This window comes from Quercus robur, chromosome 4 (genome assembly GCF_932294415.1).
Source record: "Quercus robur chromosome 4, dhQueRobu3.1, whole genome shotgun sequence".
In the NCBI taxonomy this organism is placed as follows: Eukaryota; Viridiplantae; Streptophyta; class Magnoliopsida; order Fagales; family Fagaceae; genus Quercus; species Quercus robur.
The window spans coordinates 13119315-13147112 of record NC_065537.1 but is presented as its reverse complement, the minus strand read 5'-3'; the positions used below and the strand labels follow the sequence as shown (position 1 = coordinate 13147112).

Sequence of the window (27798 nt, the reverse complement as noted above, 5' to 3'; positions counted from 1 at the left end):
AAAATGTCAAGCATAAATGTCATAATAAGTTGTGGATTCCACTTGGCACAACTGGTAAAATATTTTGTCATCGAATAAAATAATTATTATATGCTATAGGTTAAAATATTATAGTATCTATAATTTTTTTTTTTTTTTTTTTTTGGAGAGGAAACTGATAATTTCATTCACAAAGAAAAGGAGTACAACACAGGTCAATAGCTAGCAGACTCATATTAGGCCAGATTGAAACAAATGAGCTAAACAAGGAGGGATAACACCCTTCCAAAGATTAGAAACTTGGCTATGTTTGGCAACTTGGGCTAGCTCATGGGCAGCCCTATTGTAATCCCTTTTCACGTGTTGAAATAAGCAACAGGAAAATAAGATCTTGCGAGCTGAATGTTTTGAACTAGATGACCCGTTGAGCCACCATAATGGCCTTGAGAGACCGCTGAGATGACAGAGGTAGCATCAGATTCAAAAATAACATGAGAAAGATTCAGCTCTTGAGCCAATAGAACACCATGCTCCAAAGCAAATTGATGGTCCTAATAAGTTGATTAATTCTATAAATTGATGGTCCTAAATATCCTGAGAAATAACTTAAAATAAACACTAATAAAAATCTATCCACTACCGGTTTCAATATTCAAGACGAACGGATTGGAATCTAAAGTAGATAGGACTATTATGAATCATGATACTTGTTTATAGGGAGTTTTTATATACTTCACCCGAATTGAGTAATGCTTTTACAACATTTTCATAACAATTTTACAACAAATCTCAGGTGATAGACTATTATAGGTTTTAATCTAAGCCCACTATTGACATTACTTTGTTCATATTAGTTTCTCTTAAGTTCTATGTTTGATTGTAGATGCAGTGACTTCCACATTTCTTGCCTGTGCTAATTTGAGTCTATATATAAAGGCAATGGCATAGAGACATTAGTCACAATGATGAACCTGATGGTAAAAACTGCATAAAAATATGCTTCGTCTGTTGAGTTCTTAAGAAATATAGAATTAATTCTAATGTTTTGGTTTAGTAAAAATAATATAATTAAAATTTGGTTACTTGGATCACCCCCTCCCCCCTCCTCCCAAATTAAAAAATAATAATGATAATATAAATACACTTATTGATTTTAACAATTTGGTTTAGTAAAAATTACACTTGGCCCTCCTTAACAATATCATCGATCATTTTAAAGGCTATAAATAAAATTATAGTTCTAAAAACTGAAGAAAAATTAACAAGCCCAAAAATATTAGTCCGATCCACAACAAAAATTTCCAGTAGCAATTGAGGCACCTCCACATTGAAGGTAGGGTGGTCAAAGGATCACCCTGACTAATAAAGAAAATAATTATCATATATATGATGAGCAATATGTTCAAAACATGAAAGGTCAACCACAAAACCAAAATGATCACAACCAAGTAAATGTCAAGAAGCGAAAAGAGTTTGATAGTTGACAAGATGCAACCAATTTCTAAAGAAAATTTTGAAGTGGTTGAAAAAAATCAAGAGTTGCAACAAGCTGTTGAATTGAAGCTTGTAGATATCACTTTCCAAAAGTTCAATGAAGAGTTCAAAGAAAAGAAGATTGAGTATTGAGTTGATTGTGTATTATGATAGAAATCAGGAAATGGTAATTATTGAAAATATTGTGGAAGATCCTATTGAGGTCAAATAAGAGGATGAGTCCACAACTCACATTCTCCAGGTTTCAGTTGATTTGTTGAAGATGATTACACAATATGTTGATTTTCTTGGAGTTGAAATTTTTAATTTTATTATCAACCCTTTGTTGATTGATGTTGCAAATAAATTAAAGGTAGATGAGAAAAACTTTTATGGTATACTATATGAAGAATATGAGTTTCAAAGTAGGAACAAATTACTAAAGCATTCGAAGCATTTATTTTATTTCAAGTGGAAGATTTCAAATCTCGACTATCAACTAATGGGTGTTTTTTTTTTTTTTTTTTTTTTTTTTTTTTTGTGGAGATGTTTGATATAGGATAGAATCTCCAAATTAATTTTCTATAATTTTCAAATTTTTAGAATTAGAGTTATTATTTCCTTAATTTTAGGTGTCTTTAATGTTGTTTAGTTAAATTAGGGTTTCAGAGAAATCCCTTGCCACCCTAGGTTTTGTTTTACTATTTAAATGATTGTAGCCTTTAGGAAAATTTAGATTATTATTAATAAAATACAAACGGTCTATTTCTTCTTTTTGGTGAATTCCAAAAAATTATTAGCTTCTGGATTTAAAGAACCCCTCATAGATTCAATGTTTACTATAAAAAACTAACAATTTAGTTTCTGTCCCATCAAGGAGAGAGAGTATTGTGTTCATTTTTTCTGACTTCCATGATATCATTTATGCTTACTTGGATTTGACGCTATATACTAATCTATGAACAAAACATAAAAAATTGTTCATGTTTGGAAGACTAAAAATTCTGTTGAAGTTCCAGTGTTCCACTAACTTTAAATTTTGTTAAAGTTTCACCGACTTTGGTTACAGATTTGGATCTTCCATAGACATTGAAAATTATGGTCTTCAGTGTGAATTGAAAATTACAGAGTTCAGAATTCAGAATTTTTTGTTGCGCGCTCAGGCTAGAATAAATTATGTCGTCAACATTTGTTTGTACATCTGTTTGTTGTTTTTTCTTCTTCTTCCTTCTTCTTTTACTTTTCTTTTAACAAATGGATCTTCCAATGAACCTATTGTCTAGTGGCATTTGATTCCTGTAATCCCATATCAAATTCTCTCAACTCTCACTTCACTATATAAAACATGGATTAAACTTCAAATATCTGAAGACAGCATGTTCCGCACTTTCTGAAGGGCTGATTGGCCGAGCGTGCCATTTAAAATTTTCCGCACTTTCCCAATGGCTGAGCATGGATTAAACTTCATAGTATAGATTAAGTGTGTGTTTGGCAAAAATAATTTTTACCAACTTATTTTACTATTTAGCTTATTTTTATTACAATTTATGAGCCCCACTACACTTTTTAGTACTATGCATGAGTCTCACTGTACTATTTCAGTTAACTTTTACCTTTCTTTACTGTACTTTTAGTAAAAATTTTCAATTTTAACAAAATAAGCGGATCTCAAACAGATCCTAAGTATTAGAAATCTAAAAGTTTATTGAGTGTCATGTCACTTAAAATTTTAAATGGCATGTTACTTTGTAATTTGTACACTGTCATATTCAAGAAATAAAGCCTTAAATGGAGAATATCTTTTTTTTTTCTTTTTTTTTTTTAAATAGAAAATGAAACATCATTCAACTAAACAGAAACAACAGAGATAGTATCATCATGAGATATCCATTTAGAGTACATCCGTAAAGCTCTTAAAAATGTGAACCTTTTAGATCTTTAAATGGAGAGGATCTGTTCCATTGCCAAAAGTTAAAAAAAAAAAAAAAAAAAAAAAAAAAAGCAATAACAAAAAGAAAAAATTGGCTAGGATGTCTATTTAAATTAATTTTTCTGCTTGACGCCGATGAGATTGGACTCAAATGGTGCCTCTTCTCCCACCTCTGCAAACAATTGGGTTCAATTCTTACTGTTCACAGAAAGAGATAATGCAGCCATTACTTTTATCATAATTTCATCAACATGAAAATCAATGTCTATTATGGCCTGTTTGGTTTCAAAAAGTGGTGTCTCCACTTTTCATTTCTTTTATTCTATATTCAAATCCTTAATTTGAATTAAAAAAAAAAAAAGCACTTATTTTCACAATTGGTAGTGTTTGGTAAATTGTTTTGAATACATAATTTGGGTATAGAATACATCATACCTGGGTTTGGTAATTGTTTTCTATTTTAAAAAAAGTTAACTTTTCTCACTCACACATCACATCACTCAAAAAAAGTAATCTTTTGTTTTCACAATATTTATAAATATGTCACTGTATTCATATTCATAGAAAATGAAAATACTAAAAAGTTGTATTCATTTTTTGTATTCAAGTACTTTTTTTTTTTGAAAATTGAAAATAAATATTAAATACAAAAACACAACCAAACTAGTTTTTTGGTGGTGGGTCCCACAAAAAACTGAAAATGAATACTAGAAACACCACTTTTTTTTGTCTTAATCAAATAGGCCCCTAGCTTCTTTTTTTTTTCCTTCTTCTAAGTGTGATCATTGATAATTGTTGAACTTGTAATGAACAGAATTTTGGAGAACAACACAAGCGCATAGTCTGGATAAGGTAATTAACGTTGGACGAAGGGTGTTTTACGTTAAGCACAAAAGGAGGGGAGACTGGGCAAATGCCCTTTTTGTGTAAAAAAATAGCGTTTTACTTCATTTCCCAAACTAATTAGAGAAATGCTCCTCTTTTAAAACTCAATTTTCTCAAAATTGAGTTTCAATTTAAAACTCGATTTTTGGACAATCGAGTTATAACAAACTGAAAATTAAAAAAATAAATAAAAATTCTGGAACTCGAGCTCCCTGAACTTGAGTTCCATGCAATTTTTTAAAGCCCTATAGTGGTGTTTTAAAACATGCAAGTTCTTTTTCTTTAAGTCTGATCGTTCCATAGGAAGCCCTATAGTGGTGTTTTACACATGCAAGTTTTTTTCTTAAGTCTAATCACTCCATAAGGAGCCCTATAGTGGCGTTTTGATCGCCCCATTCTTGATTTTCTATAAATCGAGTTTTACATTGAAACTCGATTTTGAGAAAATCGAGTTACAAATTAAAGAGGGGCATTTCTAATTAGTTTGGGAAAGAGGGTAGAGTGCTGATTTTTTTGCACGGAAAAGGCATTTGCCCATTTGGCCCACAAAAGGAACATATAATATGCTAATCAGATTAACTAAAAAAAAAAAACCTACATCTAAGGTAAGACTGGTTATCACTAGATTTTCTAGATCAGACCTATTGAATGACACCAATGTGTTTATTGATATAAAATTATGAAATTAACTGATGGACAAAGAAACTGTAACAATGACATTGTGCTTGATCCAAGGCTTGAGAAGATACATTAGAATTTCACTACTTGCGTGGTTAGAACAATTTTCATCCAGTGGCATTCCAGAAGTGACATAGCAAGGCTTCTCCATGAGTTAAGCAATCTGGCGCCTTTTAACATTTTAAGGGGCCCTGAGCTTGGAACATTATCTGAAAAACACTATTTTGTTAATGTTAAAGGATGAAGGGTATTCTTAAAGCCAATTCCGAAATGTATGAACAGGGAATTGGCTTCTTCACAAATGATCACCTAAAAACTGTGACCGAGTTACAATTTGTGTGAGTTGAAACCCCAACGGCCTCCAAATATAGCATTGTCATGTGCATAACTAAGTGTAAGATGATAAGTGATGATAAGTGAAGTGTAATTGAATACCAATAGATGACTATAAAATAAGATGGCATGTGTGTGTATATATATATAAGTTAAAGTGTAATAATTAATAATACTACACTCTTGTTGAGCTACCTCATCCTATATATATATATATATATTTTTTTTTTTTTTTTAAATTCATTTTTCCTTTATGATTTTTTTTCTATTTTTTAATAAAATAATTAAATATGATCATGGATACACCCGAGAATGTCCAAATCTCTTTGAGTATCTGACTATTCCTTTGGGTATATGTTGTCCCCTAGTTCCACACAAACTAGGTTATTACATGGAGAAATCTCATGAGGGTGGCTTTAATCTCTATTTTGTTATCTTAGATAAACCCAAGAGGCAAAATCCTCAAATCATTCGCTTCCTCTTCTCTCTATTACGCTAAAATTTCTAACATGAGAATTGTCCAAATGCAGAGTACATTGTAAGGACATCAATGCAGACTAGGGTTTCAAAAAGAAAACCTTATGAAGCTTTTTAGAGTTAGGGTTTTCTTTTTCCACCTTCTTATTTAAATATGAGCTTAATGGGCCTTTTAAATAGGCTCTCCTATTCCAATTAGGTTTACACAAACCTTTGGGCTTTCCTAGTCCTATAATGATTATACAAACCCATAAACAAATAGTCTTTTAGAATTAAAATGTTGCAGGCTATATCAAAAATCCCGTAAGCTTGATAGATCGAGAGGTATCGAGACAAGTATTGAGCTTCAATAAATCTCGATAGATCGACAGGTATCAACGTGGTATCGAGACCTATAGATTTAGCTTTTCCTGAGTAGTTCTTGAGTAATCTTCATATCTTTAATGCAACCACTTTTAATGATCATTTTGAACCTACTTAGATTTACTCAATTACAGTAAAATGCGTTTTGTCATAGGATATGTTAATTACATAAAAATATGAACCTCATAGATGGGATCCACGAATTCGGGCTTTTTTATGAAAATGTCACTGAACTCATTTTGTTGAAAATGCCATAAAGTTATTTTCATATTATGCTTTCAATCTCACATTTTTGGACGCTGAAAACGAAAATGGAGAATAAAATACAAACTCAAATGAGGTTTTCATTGGAGGGACCTAGAGGAAATAGGAAATAAAAATAGAAAATGTTATGATTTTAGTGAAACCAAACATGGCCTTAGATATTCTATATGCGAATCTCATTTACACACCTAATTAAAATAAAATGCATCTCATGGTATACACATAATGTCTAATGTTCAAATAATTATAATAAAATATAACACATTTATTTGTTAGATAATGTCATATAAATTGGATTTTAGTGCAAAAAAATTCCTAATGTTTTCCAGCTTTATAACTTGAGGGATAAAGCACATTTAACATTTAAGTATTCAAGAGAGATTATGAGAAAGAGCTATGATTTATTATTCCTTTTTGCCAATGACAATATTCTTCCCCCTAAAAAGCCAAATAATTTTTAGTTATTTTGAAACTCTACAATTATCTCAAGTAGCATGTAACCCATGCAAATGCATGGATGTATTTAAAATTAAACACAATTTTATTATAAAAATATAAATAATTAGTCAAATTATATATATATATATATATATATAAAAGCATGTAACACATGAGTTAATGCATACATATATATATATATATACATTTAAAATTTAACACAATTTTTATCATAAAAATATAAATAATTAGTCAAATTATTTTTTTAAGAGTAAATGTAATTGATCACATATTAAAATTCTTACCCAAATTTAATACTACTTATGATCATTTTTTTAAAAAAAAATTAATCAAATTGAATGTGTGATGATTTTTGTTGTGTGACGATTTTTATTAAGTATATGTAATTGGTATTTTTTTATAAAAAAAAATTTATAGTTCATTAATATTAGATTCTTAGTATTTTACACTCACTAACTCAATTGGCACAATGATTAAAAAAAAAAAAAAAAAACTCAAGTGGGCACACACATGGCACAAATGTAAGAATATTTATTTTCTTACATTTGGCACATAGATAAAAAACTTGGGTCTTGTAAGAATATTATTAGGTATAAAATGTAAATTTTCCATATTTATTTATTTATTTTTAGTACTTCTTAATTTTCGTTATTGTGAAATATTTTTCTTTTACAATTTATTTATTTTAGACTCTTTGGTTTTTTTTTACTTAATAACTCACTTGGATGAATATTTATGAAGTGGTTTCGCATTTGATTTTAAAATTAGGAAATAAAACTCTCTCTAAAAATAAATAATTTAGAACATATGGCACAAAATTGGACTCTAATTTGAAATTCTAACTAGACTTTCTCTAAGTTTTGTCTATTATTATATAATATATAGATTAACTCCTAATTACATTTTCCACCCCCCCCCCCCCCCCCAAAAAAAAAAAAAAAAACCTCCTGACTACCTCTATAAATCTTAATAAAAAAAAGTAGTCATTGCATTAATTATTAAGAAAACATATTTATTAAGATACTTGGAGTAATTTATTGTTGGGTATATTTAATTAGTGCGAAGACATTTAATAAACAAGTACATTTAATGCACATTTAATGCTATACAATTAACTACTCATTAATAAATATAAGAAATTAATTATGGCAAATCATTTTTTATTAAAAAAAATGTCCTACTAACGAGTGCCCTTAGGACATTAGTTAACAATTAATTTTAGGAAAATTTTGACACCACTTTTATGGGAAATGAAAAAAACTGTCAAAACATTAATTGTTTTATGGGAAATGAAAAAAACTGTCAAAATATTAAATTTTTTTTTTTTTTCTCATAAAAATTTTCTTTAAATGGATTATTAATCAATGCCCTAAGGGCATTCATTAGCATTTCCTAAAAAAAAAAAAAAAAAAAGTTTAATGTGAGACATTTAATAAGACAAATTAATTATTGCAAATATTAAACAAAAATATTTATTGCATTAAATTATCCTTTTTTGATTGATATGTGGCAAAAACTTTAGTATATAAATAGTGAAAATTTAATTTACAAATAGAGTTAATGTGTTAAGAAATTTAATATGCAAGTGTATTTATTGTTGGATATTACAGAGCACATTTTTGAAGACATTTGTTAATAAATGCCAAAAATAAAAAATGAAAAAATGCATTGTCTACCATTGATGTTTACTAAAACTATATTGACCTCTCTTGTGTTTCTAATTGTCTACAATCACATTTCTTGCAAATTAAAACTACTAAATCAATTAAAGGAATTTTAAATATAATTTAGAAGTTTTTTGTATTTATTCATTTATCCCCCTTTACAAATGAATATCCCGTTCTCTTATCTATATGGGTTTAAAAACAAAAGGAATTTTATTATTATTCAAAAGTCAATAACAAACTAAAATATCAAAATATATCAAAATTGCAAAATTCAATATACCTTATCAAATAAATATAAGATTCCCTATGAAAAAAAATATTCTTAAGAATATCATCAAAAACTTTATGATGCACTATTTTTCCCTGTTTAGTGAATTTAAGCATGATTAGAAGCTACCCACAAAATTGCAAGAGGCATTAATATATTTCATTGAGTGAACAATTGCAAGAAGCTACCCCAAAAATCCTTCCCTATAATTCTTTAATGGCCTAATAAGAATCCTGCGGCATTGATTTCTAGACATTTTCATATTTTTCTATCCTCTTGAATTTGGATTTTAAAAATCACAATTTTTTTCCCACGATCTTGAAAAAAAAAAAAAAAAATTTATTTGACAATGAAGGGTAAGATTGAAAATACACAAAATATTTATTTTTTTTATATTAGATTTAATTTATCTTTTACATAATAGGCAAGTGAGTGCACAAATTCTTTTTGAAAAGATATGGAGGTTTGGGTTCAATTTGAGAGAAGAAAAAGGTTAATATAATTTCAGTAAACCTTAGGGGAGGTAAGTGCAATTTTTATAATTTAAAATTAAAGTCCATTCATTATGTCTACCAATCATTTAATATCTGAAAATGCTTTATAAATGTAAAACTGACAATCTCTTGTTATAAATAAGAAGGGAAATGCATTTCAAGTGTAACAAAATATCTTTTTTAAGTACTAGAAAAATGAATCAAATGATCATAGCCCAATTTTATTGTTTCGTGTTTATCCTTCTCCTAGCCTTTGGCCTAAGTACTTCTTCTAACTTAAGACTCGGCTTACCAAGGCGCTATGTACGTATTGTCAACCATCTCAACAACAAACTCCTTACCTATCATTGTAAATCTGGGGATGATGATTTAGGCATCAGAACTCTTAAACCCAATGGAGTGTGGGAATTCTCTTTTCACACCAACTTTTATGCTGTGACAGAATTTTATTGCTATTTTTTCTATGAGACCTTCCAGGCTGCTTTTGATGTGTTTAAAGATGATGGTGAGCTTAATGTCAAATGTGGTGGACACCATTGCATTTGGACGGCACAAGATGATGGATTCTACTTAGACAATTTGAAGAAGAATAAAAATGTGAAGATGCATGATTGGACCAAATAAATATTAAAGTGGTGAAAAGTTTACATATCAAAATAAATAAAATTGATGATTTTATGAGGGGAAATTTATATGGATTTTTTGACCTAACTGAAATGGTAGCCTCGATGACATCAATATCAACTTGGTTTTTTTCTTTCTTTTTCTTAAATATAAAATAAAAACTTTTCTTTTTGTTGACACCCCATTTTGCAACTCCATTTAATTTCACAGAAGGGTAAAAAAATCATTTTGCGATGTATTGAAAAATCTTAATTTTGATAGTTCAATCTTTTGATGTGTTTTATAAAATAAATCTTGAATGAGAATTGAGAGGTTTCAAGTGTTTTAAGTAGCTATATGTATGTTATGGTTTTAGTTCTAGAGATAATTATAATTAATTTGCCCCCCCCACACCCCCCCCCCCCTCTCCCACATTTTTGGCTTCCTTTCTTTTTTATATTGATGTTAGAACTAGTTCAAGACCAACCAAATGAAGGAGAAAACAAAAGAGGCCATTGAGTATTAAGCTAGTCTATTATTGAGTAGAATTCTTTATTAAAATGAGTCATTGCTGCTATTTTACACAAGAGTTAGTAACATGGCTACCCTAAATTCCTTAAACCATTTTCATAAGATGAAAGATCCTCATAGAAACTTGCTGGAGCAATCAGTATCCCCAAATTAAATGCTACTTAATTTTTATTTGAGAGAGGAAAGATGGTGTAAGGTGAAATTCTCATTATACAACAGGAAAAGCTTTGTATTAATGAGTTCGTTGTTTACACAAGGCATCAACATGGGTCTACTGATCTCAAAAGTGAGCAATGTTTTTCCACTTCTTTATTTTAAGTTTTACTTTATTTTCTTTTGGAGGTCAAAAATAATTTATGAAATGGTGGGATAGTCATCATCATCATTTTATTGATAATTAGCAATAATGAAAAAAAAAATACATTTCTATTTGGAAATTTCCTTGAAACTACCTTTGGCCCCTGCCTTTCTGTAAGGTTGAATTCAATCAACCATCTTGTTAGCTTTATTCCATGCCAAATTTGCTTGTAATTCAGCATTTAGAAACCCTGTATTTAGGTGGGAATCATGTAAGGGTAGTGTGTGAGAGAGTATGAAGAAAAAGCTCAAGAGTGTGCACTCAGTAAGGCCTCGCAACTGGATCTCGCGACTAGCTCGTGGTTGAAAAGTCGCCAAAGCTGGCACATGTATGAAGCATGCAGGAGAGCCAAAGGGTTACGCCAGCTGTTGCACTATAGGACAAATCTTCCAGTTTGGCCAGGCAATTAGCTTGCGACTCGGACTCGCAACTCAGTCAAGTTGTGAGGCCAAGTCACTAGAACACCCTGTTTGTTACAAAACTGACTCTTCGCATTCCATACACACCCTACTATATATAGACCCTTATACCTACGAAATGTAGAGAGTTTTTAGAGAGAATTTTTAGAGAGAAACCCTAGAGAAAAACAAGATTGACTTATCCACAATCTTCATCTTTTAATTCTCCAAATTCCTCTACTCTCACCCTCTCCATTGTTACATCCTTGAAAGGTACATTAGCCAAAACATTTTCTCACCATACCCATATTTGTGAAGAAGCTATTTGGTGCTTGGGAAGCAGTTAGGAAGGAACCAATTGATATTGGTTGATGCTATGAGCTATAGCGGGATCCGGTAAGCTAGAGAAGACAAATGTTCAGCATAACCTTGTTGGAGCAAGAAGCTTGGATGGCTTAAATACACTGGGTAGATTAGGCTTGGAGGGTCTTCTGCTGTTCATGTATCTCAACTTCATTCTATAGTGGATTATTAATCATTTAAAGGGCAGCGGAGAGGTTTTATGCCAAGGACTTCGAATTCCTTTTCAATAACACATCGCCGTGTTATTTTTGTATTTGCATCTCTCTTCCTTTAATTTTTGCCATTTAATTTCTGTTGTGGTTGTGATTTTATTTGGTTTAGATTATTTTATAAATTCTGGTTCAGCTTATTCTCATATTCCGCACATACATTGTTTGATAATAAGCTTCAATTGGTAATTTGTAATTTGAGGGTCTAAACATTTAAGGTGTTTTACACACTAATTGAACATTCACTTTCATTAGTTTTTGTTGACATACAATTATAAAGAAAATTGTGCAATTTGATAAATTATTTGAATGCTTTTTGCAATTTTGTGGGTAGTTCCATATCATACTCAAATTCTTTTAACAGGGGGAAAAAAAGTTTGCCATATGGTTTTTGATGATATTCTCTAGTGGATTTAACAATGTTAAGTTGCAAGAAATGTGATTGTAGTTTATTTTAAAAAGCAAATGAGGTCTTTGTACAATTAGAAATATAGGGATGAACAATGTAATTTTAGTAAACCTCAGGGGGGGGGATGGTGCAATTTTCCCACCTTTTATTTTTGCCAATCATTAACAAAAGTCTCAATAAATGTGTTTGTAATATTTAATATATTAAATGTGCATGGTTATCAAATATCTTTGCTCATTAAATGTATCTGAAAATGAATTTTTCTATATTTTACATGTTAAATTTCTTGCAAAAAATCAATGAACTAAAATTATTGCAATAAATAAGCTTGTTTAATATTTGCACTAATTACCTCATCTTACATTAATAAATTTGTATTGTTAATTTTCTAGCATTAAAAATACAAGCCTATAAAATGTACTCAAGTTAAAGTATAGGCAAAATGCAATTTATACACGTGTTCAAAAATTATTTTAGTCATTTAAGTTTGAAGTTAATCATTTTAATCTAGTAACATTACTAAAAAATTATTCTGGTCTTCTAAGTTGACCATTTTTGAGTATTTTTGGGTAAAGTTACTGACTAAAATGATCACCTTCCAATTTAAAGGACCAAAATAATTTTTGAACAAAGTTACTATACTAAAATGACCAACTTCAAATTAAAAAATCAAAATGATTTTTGGGCAAAGTTTGTGGGTGGAAATTGTGTTTTTGCCTTAAATATACATGATAATTAATTTGTCATAGTTTAGTTTTTTAATTTCTTGCAATAAACATGTTCGTTTAAAAAAAAATGATTTGCTATAATTAATTTTTCTTACATTACAAAATTTGTGTAGTTAATTGTCTTGCATTTGATATACTTGCTTGTTTTAGCACTAACTAATATATCTTACAATCTCCAGTTATAAATAAGATGGGCAATGCATTTCAAGTGTAACCAAATATCTGTTTTTAGCACTTGAAAAATGAATCAAATGATTATAGATCAACTTTATTGTTTTTGTTTTCCTTCTCTTAGCCTTTGGCCAAAGTACTTCTTCTAAGTTAACATCCAACCCAGAAAGGCGCTATTTTGTTATTTTAGATAAACCCAAGTGAAACCCTCAAATCCTTTACTTCTTATTCCTATTTTTCTGTACAATCAGTTTCTTCCAATGATGGTATCTCTGAATTAAGCTGAGTACATTGTAAGGACTTCCTTGGCTCATTTTTGGTTTGGCCAAAACAATGACTAAGTAGTACTTATGCACCCTTTCTTCCATGGCTGTTTCATCGAGGCTTGCTCCTTTTAATTACAAGCATCTAAAGATGCAAAAAAAGAAAAGATCGAAAAACATGCCAAGGTAAGTCTTAGGGAGTCTCCGACGGCTAACGTTATGGGTTTGTCTTTTCCTCATCAGGGTAGTGATTGTGTGTATGGCTTCAGCCAAGGACGGACCTACACTAGGGCAAAGGGGGGCAATTAAAAATTAAAAAAAAAAAAAAAAAAAAAACTAGTATAAAAAAATTAAGATTTGCCCTTTTATATATATATATATATATATTTGTCTCTCCTTCATTAAAATATTTAGATATTGACCTACAAGAAAATAAATAAATAAATAAAATTCATGCCCCTTTAACTACAAAATAAAAAATAAATAAATAAATAAATATGGACTAAACAAAAATCGCGCACAAAATAAGAAACGCTTATTTTGTATGTTGTACTTTGTTGATGTGTTTTATAATATGAAATATTTAAGAAATACTTATTTTGTATGTAGTATTTTGTTGAATATGAAATAAATTTTAGTTTTCATTTTCATAAATTTTTTTTTTTGGTTTTAAGCTTTAGCCCTCCCTAGGTGTGAATCCTAGTTCCATCCCTGGCTTCAGCCACAGATGGGTAGGTGGAAACAAAGAAGATTGGTTAAATACCTTTTGTCCTTATGAGCTATGATTCTCTTGTATTTCAATGAAAGGTCATAGCTTGAATAATGTGATTTTTTAAAATATAATGTTTTCTTCTAGAAAATTAGTGTATTTTCTATTGAACTAATAGAATTTGTGTTGCTCTATTTATTTAGTTGGTTGGTTGAGAAATTTTGACGATGGATTTTGTTGGTGAGAATTTCTAGGCTGAATTTAAAATTTAATACTAAATATTAAATTTGTTGTTTGCTTCTTCCCTTTTATCCCCCATCCTAATCTCTGTCTCACTGGTAGGCTTCGAGTGCAGGAATAATGGCGCACACAATCTTTGTTTAATAACTATGCAAGTTCGTTTTAATTTCATGTAATTTTTTTTTAATGGTAGATATCTTTAAGTTTGTTTTCATTTTTTTTTTTATTTCTGATTACATTTGATATCTATTTACTTATGAATGATATTAGATCTGACCCTCACTTTCACTAAGCATAAGGTATCATATTCACAAAACTTAATGTAAGGTATTCTATTCTTTCTTTCTTTTTGAGAAAATTTCATATCCATTCCATGTTTTTGTTTTGTGTGTCTTTGGGCTAATAAGGCAACAAAACTAAAGTTTTTAAGGCTGTCTGGCATTGTCAATAATATTTCGTAATTGGTAGCCCAAGTTGTTCTTTCATTGCTGGATTTTTTTCATTTGCTTTGATTTGTGAATAATGATTTCTATTTTTTGGAGTGAATAATGACTCTAAGTTCATTGCTTTTCATAATGATAGTTTTTTTTTTTTTTTCATAATGATAGTTGAATCCATTGGGTGCTTATTCCTTTTGTTGCATTTCAGTGACATTCAATTATATAACTTTTTAATTGATTTGCGTTGCATTTCAGTGATATGAAGCTTTAAACATATATAGAACTGTCATATAGTTGGTTCACTCTATTCATTTGATAAATAGTGTTTAGCTTTGAGGTTTTGAAATTGAAAATGGGCTAGACTTTAACAGAGATGGTGAAGGCTTAGCATGCTGGGATGATGCCTTTGGGATGAGGTGAGACATTATATTGAGGTGAGAAGTCGCAGTTTACATGAAGTGATATGGCATTTGAAATTGGAGTTAGATGCCAAAACCTACTGGTAGGAAATGTACGTGTGTGTATATATATATATATATATATTCTTTTTTTTATTCTTTTCTTTTGCCCCCCTTAGATGTTGTTACACAGTATATTTATATATTGGTTGTTGTATCATATGTCATAGAAGTCTTTCCAATTGAACACTTATTACTTTCTTTATCACACAACTAAAAAATAAAAACGCAAGTTCTTTATGATATAAATATGGGATATCTTTTCTCAAAGTTTGACTAATTGTCTTAGGTGAAACATTATCGTGTAGTGTCATAACTGTCACTTAGATAATTAAATTCAAGTAATAAAAAGAATAATTTGACATATTCAAGGGAAAAAGTAAGAAGTCAAAATTTGCTTCAAACATCATTTTCAATTCCTTTCTGGTATGATCATGGGCTTGCGACTTTTTAAATCAGAATATTTTCTATTGAAAGCAAGTGCTATTACACCAATCCATTAAAAATCACTACCATGTTTTCATACATATTTGAGGTAGAAGAAAATTTTGGGTTGATTTATGTAATCAATCAATATATTACTAAAAGCTGAAGCATAGCGTTTAATGCTGCTGCGCTCATGTTAAGCCACGTCAACGTCCACGTCATCATCTTTTTTTTTTTTTTTTTTTTTTTTTTTCCATTTTCTTATAATTATTTATAATTTTTTTTTATTTCATATTTACACTTCTCCAACCTTTCTTCCTCCCTTACCTTTTCATCTCCCCACTACTTCTTTAACCTTTCTCCTTCTCTCATTCTCTCACCTTCTCATCTCCCCACTACTCTCTACATTAAAATCATTCTTCATCTTTCCCTTCATCTTCCTCTATTTTTGTCTCTTCTTATTCACATTTTCTTACTATAAATTTGTCACTATCTCATTCTTTCCATGCATAGTTTTCCCTTACAAAAAAAAGGCTCTCTCTCTCTCTCTCTCTCTCTCTCTCTCTCTTTGATTGTTAAATGTTATCCTATTACATTATAAAGGATTAAATATAAAAATATAATATTATTCTAATACATAGCATGATTTGGATAATTTAATTTGGTAGCTACTGTAATTTGATAGCATGATTTTTATAGTGCTCAATTTAGATGTTAAACTATGAGACTTTAATCATTTTTGTTTATTTTTTAATCCTTTGTGGTAGACAAAGTACTCTATAATGCAATTTATTTAGAGAAAAGCAAAGGTTGGCTAAACAAAAGTTATTGGATGAGAGACAAATTTTATATTTTGCAATTTTACTTTAATTATTATTATTATTATTTTATAACAATGCATATATAGAAATTTATTTCTTAGATTTTGCTAATAATTGATTATTTGATAATATGTTTTGGGTGGACGAAATTACAATTTCCGCAAAGAAAATAACCTTAGTAGATTATAAATAACAATTTTTTTTCCTAATTGGTCCAATTAATCATAGTTAAGTTTTATTAATTTTTTTAGTTACTTTTTTCAGTGTTTTGGATTGTAGGCAGAAAAAATAAGTTTGAGAAAGTTTGTTTAAAACTAAAAGAATAATTTCTAAATTTTATTTTCTTTTTAATGATTCACAAAATGTTATAAATAAATTTTATTAAAAAATAAATATTTTCGTTAAATTTCCTTTTGAATTTTTGAGAAAAATTGTATTTTTTTTCATTTTAGTACGACAAAAATTATTAAATTTATGATTTATGATTGTTTCTATATTACATTTATGATTATTCTTATAATGAATAAAAATATAATTACAAAATACATTACTCTTTATTAAATTAGTTTAAATTGTATAAAAAAAAATTAATAAAACTATCATAAAAATAATTATCATGCGCAACGCGCAGGTTTGTGGCTAAGCTATATATATAAAACCGAAACCTTTGGAGCTCCCATAATTTTCCACGTTATCACTATTTTTTTTTTCTTTTTATTTTAGATTCTTTTTATTTTTGGTTCAATTTTCCACGTCATCACTATTTTCTTTTTCTTTTTCTTTTTATTTTAGATTCTTTTTATTTTTCGTTTTATATCTTATCAAGTATTACAATAGTTTAGTTTAAATAAAATTCTATTAGATATATGTTTCAAAAGCTTGAAAATAGCCTTTGGAGCTCCCACAATTTTCCACGTCATCACTATTTTCTTTTTCTTTTAGATTCTTTTTATTTTTGGTTTTATATCTTATCAAGTATTACAATAGTTTAGTTTAAATAAAATTCTATTAGATATATGTTTCAAAAGCTTGAAAATTCTATTTCAACTAAAATTCTATAACAAAAATTTTCACAAATATAAACTTCTGCCAAGGTCGAAACCCTTCATACTGACTCAAATTTTCACAAAGAAAACACACATATCAAATTGAAGCCATAGTAGGAAGCAAGTTGATTCTTCAACGAGAACAAATCCTATAGTACAAAGGCCACCAATTGCTTTTAGTTTTGAACTCGATTGTCTTATTAACAACAAAGTCTATGAATTGCAATGATGGACAGCCGTCCACAAATAACATCCACGCAAGGGCTTGATGTTCTTCTTAATTATCTCATATAATTCTAGGAATTATTTTATTTAATTTTTTTTGGAATTAATATATTTAGATGGTTGGCATAGCAGACAACATAAAAACAATTTTCTGTCATTTATGTTGTCTTCTGCATAACCCTAAATCAATGTTGAAATGTTGTGTTTTACAACCATCTGATCTTGGTAACCAAACCCTGCACCTATGATTGTTTATGATTATTTTTGTTCATTGTTTGTAGTTTAAACCCATTAAAACTTATTGGCTGATGGTATTTCATGGTTTTTTTTTTCCCTTTACTTTTACTTTCAAGGTTGCTAGGAACACAATCTAACATGTGATTTTTTTTCATTGTTAAAGTTTAGACCCATTAAAATTTAAAACTTATTACTTTATAGGTTCATGTACTTTTTTCTTCTTCTTATTTTTCTCTTTTGAATAGTCATATATTTTGTGTTAGTTTTTGCAATATTTGAACATGTTTAGCAGATTTCAACAACTATACCATGTATTATTCTTTTGAAGGTAATCAATTTTTCTTTTATATTTCTCTATTATAAAATCATATATATATATATATATATAGTTTTGTTTCAATAATTTATAGGATGTAAATCTTATGATTCCTTAATATTTTTTGGCCTTTTGGAAGTTTTAACATCTGACTTTTTGAGTTATATTTTTGTAATATCCAAAACTATCTGGAAAATTTCAATAATTATAACCATGAATTATTATTTTGAGTGTAACAAATTTTTCTTCTATATTTCTCTGTTGTGTAGTCACACACACATATATATTTTTATAATTTTTAAGCTCTTAATCTTTTGATTCTTTTCAATAGTTATAAGTTTATAGTCATGAACTATTCTTTAATATTTTTCGTAAGTCATTGCACGTTCAAACAATGACTTCTTTATCAAATTGTAACACAAATTGAAGTTATACAAGAGCAATTAATGCAATAATGTAGTTTCTTAATCAATTTAAAATTTTATAAAATCAATTTAGTTTACCACATAAATAGGTAGGTTCCCGTGCATAGCACGGGTTGGCGACTAGTTAGTTTATTAAACTTCATACATATTTGAGGTAGAAGAAAATTTTTTGTGTTAAAAGTAAATAATCCTTGAAATAATTGTTACTTTTTATATATTACACCCCATTACATAATATTTATAATCCCATATATCGCGTGGGCTTACGGCTAGTTTATATGATTCCCGAAGAGAATTTGGAATTAATTTCTGCTCGTCCTCTTATTCATCTTTCCTCCCTTTAAATATGACACACAACAGGACTTACCTCAGAAATTCAAAATACAAAATACACAACAAATGCTTATCTATAACAACTAAATAATGATAATCTACTCCTATCACCTCCTACTGTCTGATTCATAACAAAATACAAGGGCATTAGCAAGAGGAAAGGTTCGTCGAATCAAGTGAAGATTTCTCGTCATTAACATAGTAGATTTTCTGCATTTTGAATAAAGACATGAAAAAATATGCTAAAAATTAATTATTAATTCATCAAGTATTTCAATTTACACTCCGAAAAAAGGGCATTTCAATCCTTTTATACAGGCCAAGTGAAACACGACTTTACACCAAACAACCCTGCTGCTAGTCAATCGGTTTCAATAATGAGTGAACGTTTAATTGCTTCAATTATGTACACTCGCAAATGCTCAATCATTTTTATTAAATTGAATGCACCCTTTCTGGTAATGCATTGAAGATTGTCCCCTGGAATCATGTATTCAAAGCCCTTGTTGATTTCCAAGAATGGAACTTCATGGGTGACAAACTTCTCCAGCTCAAGCTCTTGTCACAAATTAAAGACTACAAAAATAAATAAAAAATGTTAAATATAAGAAAGGAGGGGCGGGGGGGCAGGGGGCAGTAGAGGACCTCAAAAGCAAGAACTATCAACAACAACAACAAAAAACACCAAAAAAAAAACAAAAACAAAAACAAAAAAGATAGCCCTGTTCTTTTATGGAGTTTAGCAGGTGCATATGATTTATATTTTCATTCTTTTTATTACAAAGAAAACTCTTCTTGGATCTTTAGGCAGGACTAAAACTCGCAATTGATCAATTGGTTAAGGCATATCAAGGAGGTCACTAGAGTATTCTAGTGCCTATTATCATGTCCTTTTCTTGATTGAAATTGCGATCAGCTATGGAAACCAAAGAAATGCATCATCTTTCTTTGGGATACAAACAAGTGCAGTAACACCCCATCACTACCAACTTCAGAAGGCCAAAAGGGATTTAACCAATCTTGTTTGTTTCCACCTACCCACCTGTCGCCGAAGCCACAAACACAATCACAGCGGGGAGAAATAAAAGACCAAATTCTCATTGTTTGGTTATAGCTTTGAGCTATTCCTAATTTTGGATTTCTCTGAACACCTCATCCAAATTGTGAACATCTGCAAAAGGGAACCAAATTATCGAAAATCCCACCGGTGTTAGCCCCAGGGAGTCTCTGATGCTTGAGTCAAACATCATAGAGAGGGAGATTTTTGGAGTTAGAATTTGTGCATAGATTTTATGTGAAGTAGAATTATCTATTTATAAGACTTAAGGAATCAACCTTTAGAACGAAGGAAATACAAAATTAAAAAATAATAACCGATAACAAATCACTACCTTGATGAGGAAAAGACAAACCCATAATGTTAGTCGTCAGAGACTCCCCAAGGCTTACCTCGTCGAGTTTTTTGATCCTTGGTTTTGCAACTTCTGGTGTTTGTAATTAAAAGGAGCGAGCCTCAATGAAACAGCCATGGAAGAAAAGGTGCATAAATGCTACAAAGGCATTGTTTTGGCCAGACAAGAAATGAGTCATTGAAGTCCTTACAATGTACTCTGCTTGTGGACAAGTCTCACATTAAAAATTGTAGCATAATTCGGAGATACCATCATTGGAAGAAACCGATTGTACAGAAAAATAGGAATAACAGAGAGAAGAGGAAGCGGAGGATTTGAGGGTTTCGTCTCTTGGGTTTATCTAGAATAACAAAACCACCCCAAGCATCATAAGGACTTCCGAAACAATGCCTGGGCAGCAGTGCTGCACCTTTTCTTCCATAACTGCTTCATTGAGAAGCACTACTTTTAATTATACACAAACTAGGAGATGCAAAAGTCTACACGCCGTATTCGAATTGGGAACTTCCGCAAAAGTTGCAAAGAGGATCGAAAAGCATTAGGTGATTAATTTAATCACTATCACATACAAATGCTACAAACAACTCGAAAACATAGCACAAACTTCTATGACTTATTGAAAAAGAAACAAAAAATAGCATAGACGTGAATTACCAAGATTAAAAGATTAAAGATTAAGCACAGACGTGAATCAAGATAGCAACTATCTACATCTTTATGCAAATAAAAAGTACATGCAACAACTATCTACATCTTTACTGCAATTAAAAAGGAAAAAAAACGCAAAGAAATTTACCTGGAATCGGAGAGGAGAAAGATCCACGTAAAACGTTGAACATGCGAATAAAGTTGAAAGTGGAAACATAATGTGCAATAAGTCCTTTTATATATATTACGAAAGATCGCTCCTACCCTAAATATACCGAATTATTGTGTTTTCTTTTATACTTTTTCCTGGTATATTACTATTTAAATCTTAGATTATGGGTTCCAATTGGTAAAGTCTCTTATAGTTGTATAAGAGATCTGAGGTTCAATTCCCGCCTACACTTAAAACTTATTGGTGTCTTAGTCTGATAATAAAGAGCGATCATCAGAAGCGGACGTCATAAGTTGAAACTCTCTCAAAAATCTTAGAATTTTTTTTTTTTTTTTTTTGCATGTTTAATTTAACGCTAAAAATTTCACAATATGTACTACAAAAACTGTATGTAAAGATGTCTTTCTTTGATGAAAGAATGTAAAGATGTCTTTCTTTGATGAAAGATTACTTTATACAGAAGTATGTACTTGTATACAATATTTATGCATACATGATTCATCAAATTTAAAACACACAAACACACTTTCCAATTCTTCCCTATCAATTTTTTTAAAAGCTTTTTGAAGTTTAATTTTATTATTTTCTTTATAGAATGCAAATAACCACAAATAAACAAGAAAAGAACTATCAGGGTCAAGAAAAGAACTATCTACATCTTAATATACATATATAGCACTCAAAAGTGAAAAAAAAGAAAGAGCTAAAGTGAAATTATTACCTGTAATCGAGGAGGAGATATTCAAGAGGAGAAAGATCCACGTAAAACCTAGAGCAAAGCCGTAGAAAGCGTTTTTTTTTTTTTTTTTTTTTTTTTTTTCTAGGGTAAACAAGCGTAGAAAGTTGAAAGCGGAAAAATAATGTACAATAAAGCCTTTTTATAATCGTTAGGAGTCCAAGTCCGAGTCCGTGTGGAACTCGTTATGTTTTTCGTTCCTTTATCTTAACTAAAGTACTTTTATTTCCAATAGTTAGAGGGGAATAAAAAATAAAAAAAATAAAATAAAATAAAAGCTTTGTTTTAGTTTAATCCATCACGAGACACGAGAGATTGCTCCTACCTTGTTCCTGTGCTATGAACTTATATTACTTTGTTCTTTTAAATAGTAACGGAGCCCCATTTATGAATGAAAAGATTTTTAATATTTAAGTAGACACCAAATACAACTAACCTAATTTAGTGTTATTAAATAATTATCTTAAAATTTTGGTTTATTATACAAAATTTTATGAAGTAGAATAATATTACCTAAAGAATTAAAAGTTTTATTAGATTTTCTATACCACTTATGAGAGATAACAATTAATTTTTTCCCCTTCAATTAAAACTCTAATTGCTATCCTTTAAAAAAATTATAAAAAAAAAAAAAAAAAAAAAAAAATCCAACTTCATTATTCTCCTCGAATTTCTTTTTCTTTATTATAGATTTTAAATCATAAATCATATAGGTAAAAACACGAATGATTTTCTTTCTTTTTTAAAAGAATTTTGGCATAAAAAGTATTTAAAAGTATAAGATGATAAAATTTTAATTTAATAAAAAAAGTATTTATATTAAGGGTAGCATAAATATCCGCTTGGTGAAGTAGATAACTGACACCAAGTCCCAGCCAAAGCAATCTAGCTATTATAATTAGGCCGTCATAGTTTGACCGAATTGCCAGATCAACTCAGTATAACCTGATGTGAGACTTATAATACACCCATACACCACATGTTAAATCAATATCCATTTAAACTGGTGTATTACAAACTTCCTCACTTAATTATAAGTCCTTTACTTCTAAGTCAAGACCAAATTTATGAAACAATGTCCTCAAGCCCATACAAAGTTATCAGGTTGGCTTTGATAACATCATGTACTAAGTAAAACAATAAATATTAGACATACTAACAAAAATATAACAAAAGTGAATGGAAATATGAAATGTGTGACATTTAAAATTTTAAAGGTTGAAAATAGAACATGTATTTTAATCAAGGACAGGAGAATATATATTTTTTCTTTAAAATATTTAACATTAGAAACAAAACTTAAATACCATAAAATGGGTTTTTTTTTTTTTTTTTTTTTTTTTTTTTTTTTTTTTTTTTTTTTTTTTTTTTTTTTACTTCTGTCCTTAATACGATATGCAATACAATTCCCATTTAGGTGGGAGAAAGTTAGATAAAAAGTTGGCCCACTTAAAAGAACTGGAGCTGAGATTGTTTGTTCTGTATTGTGTTGCATAGCAGCTTGGCAAGTAGAGATCCACAGACGGAATTTAATTAAGAAAGAAGGGATTGATCCTGATGTTGAGTGTTGGGAAATTGCCTCAAATTTTAATTGTAACTTGAAAAGTCAATTAGGTTTCTTAGTTGAAGAAGGAAAAATTAATTTGAGTTTCCTTGTTGTGGATGGAAAGACTATTTCTTGGTGTGTGGGGGGAAAATTTATTCATTGTTAAAGAGGTAATGTATTTCTAATTCAAGAGTGGATAGATTTCTTGGTAAAGAAATAATGTATTCCTAGTTTAAGAGGGAATAGGAAAAGAGTTTTATAAATAGACAAAGATACAAAGAATTTGAGGGCTTTGGCCCAAGGGTCCTCCCAATGGAGAGGGAAAATAGAGCATAAAACCAAGAGGGAAAAAAAAAAAAAAAAGATTTTTGCTTGGGAGGAACACAAGAGGAATGAGAGAGTAAGGTACTACCGTCTTCGAAAAGACACAACGAGAATATGTGCAAGGGCAAAGAAAGAGGAAGCTACACAAGAAAGAAAAAGAAAAGAAAGCAACCAAGAGGGAGCCATTTAGAAAAAAAGAAGACGCCAAGAGAGAGCTATGTGTAGAGAAGAAAATAAAAAGGAGAGAACAAAATGTTGTATTTGAAAGAGATAATTAGAGTGTGTGTATGAGAGCAAAGAAAAATAAGAGAGATTTTTCTTAATTTAGCCGTGAGACATACACAAGAATTATTATAATTGATTTGATAATATCAAATTATTCGAAGTTTATCCTGTAATTTTTTCCTTCAAAGAGAAAGGGTTTTTCATATAAATTTTGCATTCTTGTGTGTAATTGTTATTTTAAATTGCTAATATTTATAATAATATTATTTGGGAGCCAACACTGAGAGCCTAGCAGCGCAGTTTATTTTATTATCTACAGCTTATTTCCATCTTTTGTTAGGACTGATGGAAGGCCTTGGGGAAGATAGGCTAGAAATATTCGTGAATAAACACATCCCTAAATCATTTAGCGGATATGGGCCTATGTTCAGTGGCTGTGTTTTGGGTTCTGGCTATTTCTTCAGTACACCATTGTTTTTATTGTTTAGAAGCTGGTGATACCATGAACAGGGGTCATCTAGAAAGGTATTTTCTATTTTTAGAAATTCTAAATACCATTTTCTTTTGCATTTATCTGCTTGCATTATCTAAGTATGCCCACATGGAAGTAATAAATCCATCAAGGAGAATGTGAAATTACAAGGTGCTAAAGACTCATTTAAATTCAACCCTTAACGTGCCTAACAGGTTAGTTTGGGTTAAGCGGCCTTCAACTATAGCATTGTCTTTGGATGTGCATAACTAAAAACATTCCAAACCTTCTGCAGGCATAATAAGTCAAGTGTAATTGAATACCAACTGTGTTAAAAGCTATGCCAATGAGTCACTATTGAATTCTACTTGGTGATCAAAACAACAAAGAGAATTATAGACAACTCACTTTCTTTGTACAATGACACAGAATTGCAGACTTTCCAAGTTCCGAAGTTCAAACTCAAATAGAATCAACTGACAAGTAATTGTTGGTTTCACTACTTGTATGGCTTGTATAATTGTTGTCCAGTGGCATTCCAAAAAAGACATAGCTGGCTTCTCCATGGGTTATGCAATGTGAATTCTATTACCATATTAAGCATACCATAACCTTCTGCAGGCATTAGTGCAATTGAATGGTAACAGATAACCATAGAACATGACGACATTTGATTAAAAGCCATGCCTATGAGTCACTATTGAGTTCTACACAGTGATCATAGAAAGAAAGAAATATACAAATTAGTTCCTCTGTGTCACGACAAAGATTTGAAGACATTTCTAGTTCTGAAGTACACATTTAGAGAATCAATTGACACCTCCTTAAGATGACAAATAATCAGCCAAAACTCATTAGAAACACAAACACTCAATTAAAGTTAATTTGGATGTTGCAGCAAACATTATGAGCTGCCTATATATTAACAAACATTTGGTAACATTGAAAACAATAAGATTCTATATTTTTTAAGAACTCAACAGCCAAAACAGATTTACATGCAGTTTTTACCATCAGGTTCATCATTGTGACTAATGTCCTCTATATGCCAATGCCATTATATACAGACTCATATTAGCACAGGCAAGAAATGTGGAAGTCACAGCATCTACTATCAAACATAAGAAAAAACAATATGAAAGAAATAAACACTTTAAGAGTTCATCACGACAGACTTTCACTTGGGAACTGACCAAAGGCAAGGAGCAGTTCCGTCGGACCTGACCTTAAGATCCAGTCAGAACGTTAAGGCCTGACATCTTCATCATTACCCGTGCAAAGTCCATTCAAAAGGTTGATCTGTCATCTGAAGCATAAGCCCTCAGCAGTCTCGCAGTCTTCTCATTAGCCATCAGTTGCTGATCGGCAAAAAGGAGTCCTCTTCCATTTAACAGGCTCTGATAGCAGTGAGTATCAAAACCTGCCCCAGACGATATCGAAGATGACAACGCTTGCAAATATGTCATCCCCACTGCAGCCTCACTCATTTCCAATGATGCCATGGATGAAGAAGGCTTAGTGGTGGTCCTATGACTGTCTTGGCACCTCATTCTCATCTCAGTTAGGAAATCAGGAGCTATAGTTTGGTCTAGCTGCCCCGTCACCTTGAAGTTAGAGAGGCGTCTTTGTATGAATTCAGAGCCAATCTTCCCAATGTTGTGTGCACCTTCAGATGACCAAGAAACCGATACAAACCAAAAAAAAAAAAAAGAACTAAACATCTTTCAACTCCATAAAAAAAGAAGGGGAAATCAGAAAAGGAAGAGAGCTCGTGAGTACCTAGAAGGCTAACTGTGTCTCTTTCATCAAAACCTCTAAGGGCAAAAAGGTGAAGTGTCTGTGTTATATTATCATCGGGTCGTGGAATCTCGGCCAGTGCTTTGCTGAAATATGAATGAATGCTGTCCCTCCGGCCTGTTAGCACTGGATAGAAAGGGCCACCAGCCTGTGATGTCAAGTATATAAGATTACATCAGAGAACTCCAATAAAAAGAACTGTTCTTTAATGTTAGTTTTACTCTTTTAAACCCTTTAGTGAAAGGACCCTTAAGATTAACAAAACATCTTACAAGGGAAAAAACATATAAAGATTCAGGATCAAGAACAGACCAGCATAATGCCAATATGCCATCTCTAGTGGCAATAGAAACAATATAAACTACCCCTGGGCAAGCCTTTTCAAGCTCCTCCTTGATGGAATCAATTTTATCAAAACCCTTCAATATCTGATTGGGTATGGCCTGCTTCTCTATGGAATAGTTTTTGTTACCATTGCTGTCATCCAAGAGGACCGATGCATCACAGCCCTGATAAAGAAAATACCACAAAAAATAATGACCAAAAAAATTAATACCTTTGAATAAATGGTAAGAAATCGATACTCCCAAACATCAGAACATATAATTTGCTGTCTTGATAAATCTTTAATTACAAAACTTAAAATGCATACTAAGAACCACACTACTCACAAGAATATCAATACAAAAATTCACAAAGCCCACATAATTCAGAATCAAAAATCACTTTGTGGGCTATATAGCAAGCAGCATAAAGAAAATAAAACACCCACATCAGAAACAAGACAAGCCACAAATGGGAAAGATAGACCCAATTTAAGCCGAATATGAGACACTAACCATATTGCCAAACCAGCATCAAAACAAGAATATGTAGTCAATAAAATGACCAGGAATAGCTCAAAATCAAGAACCATAAGAGAAACATACAAGCCCATAATATTAACCAGTACAGAACCAAAAGAATCAAAAATAACGAAGACCCATTAAGCAAGAAACAGAAAAGAATCAAATAAAAGGAGCAAACTTGTATGTATTTCCTCAATGAAACAGTCATGGAAGAAAAGGCGCAGTATAGCTGCAGAGATATTGCTTTGCTCGGAGTAGAAGCGAGCCATTGTTGTCCTCACAATGGACTCTGTCTGTGGACAAAGTTTCAGAGCAGAAGTTGTATCTTAAGCCGATGGTGCAGGGGAGGGAGCAAAGATGAGGTTGTAACCTCTTGATAACAGAATAGAGATTGAAAGGAACACAAATAAACAAATGGTCACAGGACATTTTTTTTGTCTCTTCGAGGTGAGAGAGAGAGGAACGTTAGAGAGAGAGAGGGGAACGGTACAGTGAGAAAGAGCGGGAAAAGAGTAACTACGGAAGTTGGACTTGGGAATGAAATGAAATAAATGCCACACGCAAAGTCGTATAAAGGAATTTGGGGATGGAATGACGAATTTGAGCTCAAAAGTATTTGTCAAAAATTCTATGATTGCA

At 30.6% G+C, this 27798-nt stretch overlaps 1 pseudogene; it reads right to left on the bottom strand.

The window, feature by feature from the left end:
• The window catches only part of LOC126721404 (putative Peroxidase 48), a 35740-nt pseudogene extending 8255 nt beyond the window's left edge, over nucleotides 1-27485 (bottom strand).
• Nucleotides 27486-27798: the final 313 nt, after the last annotated feature.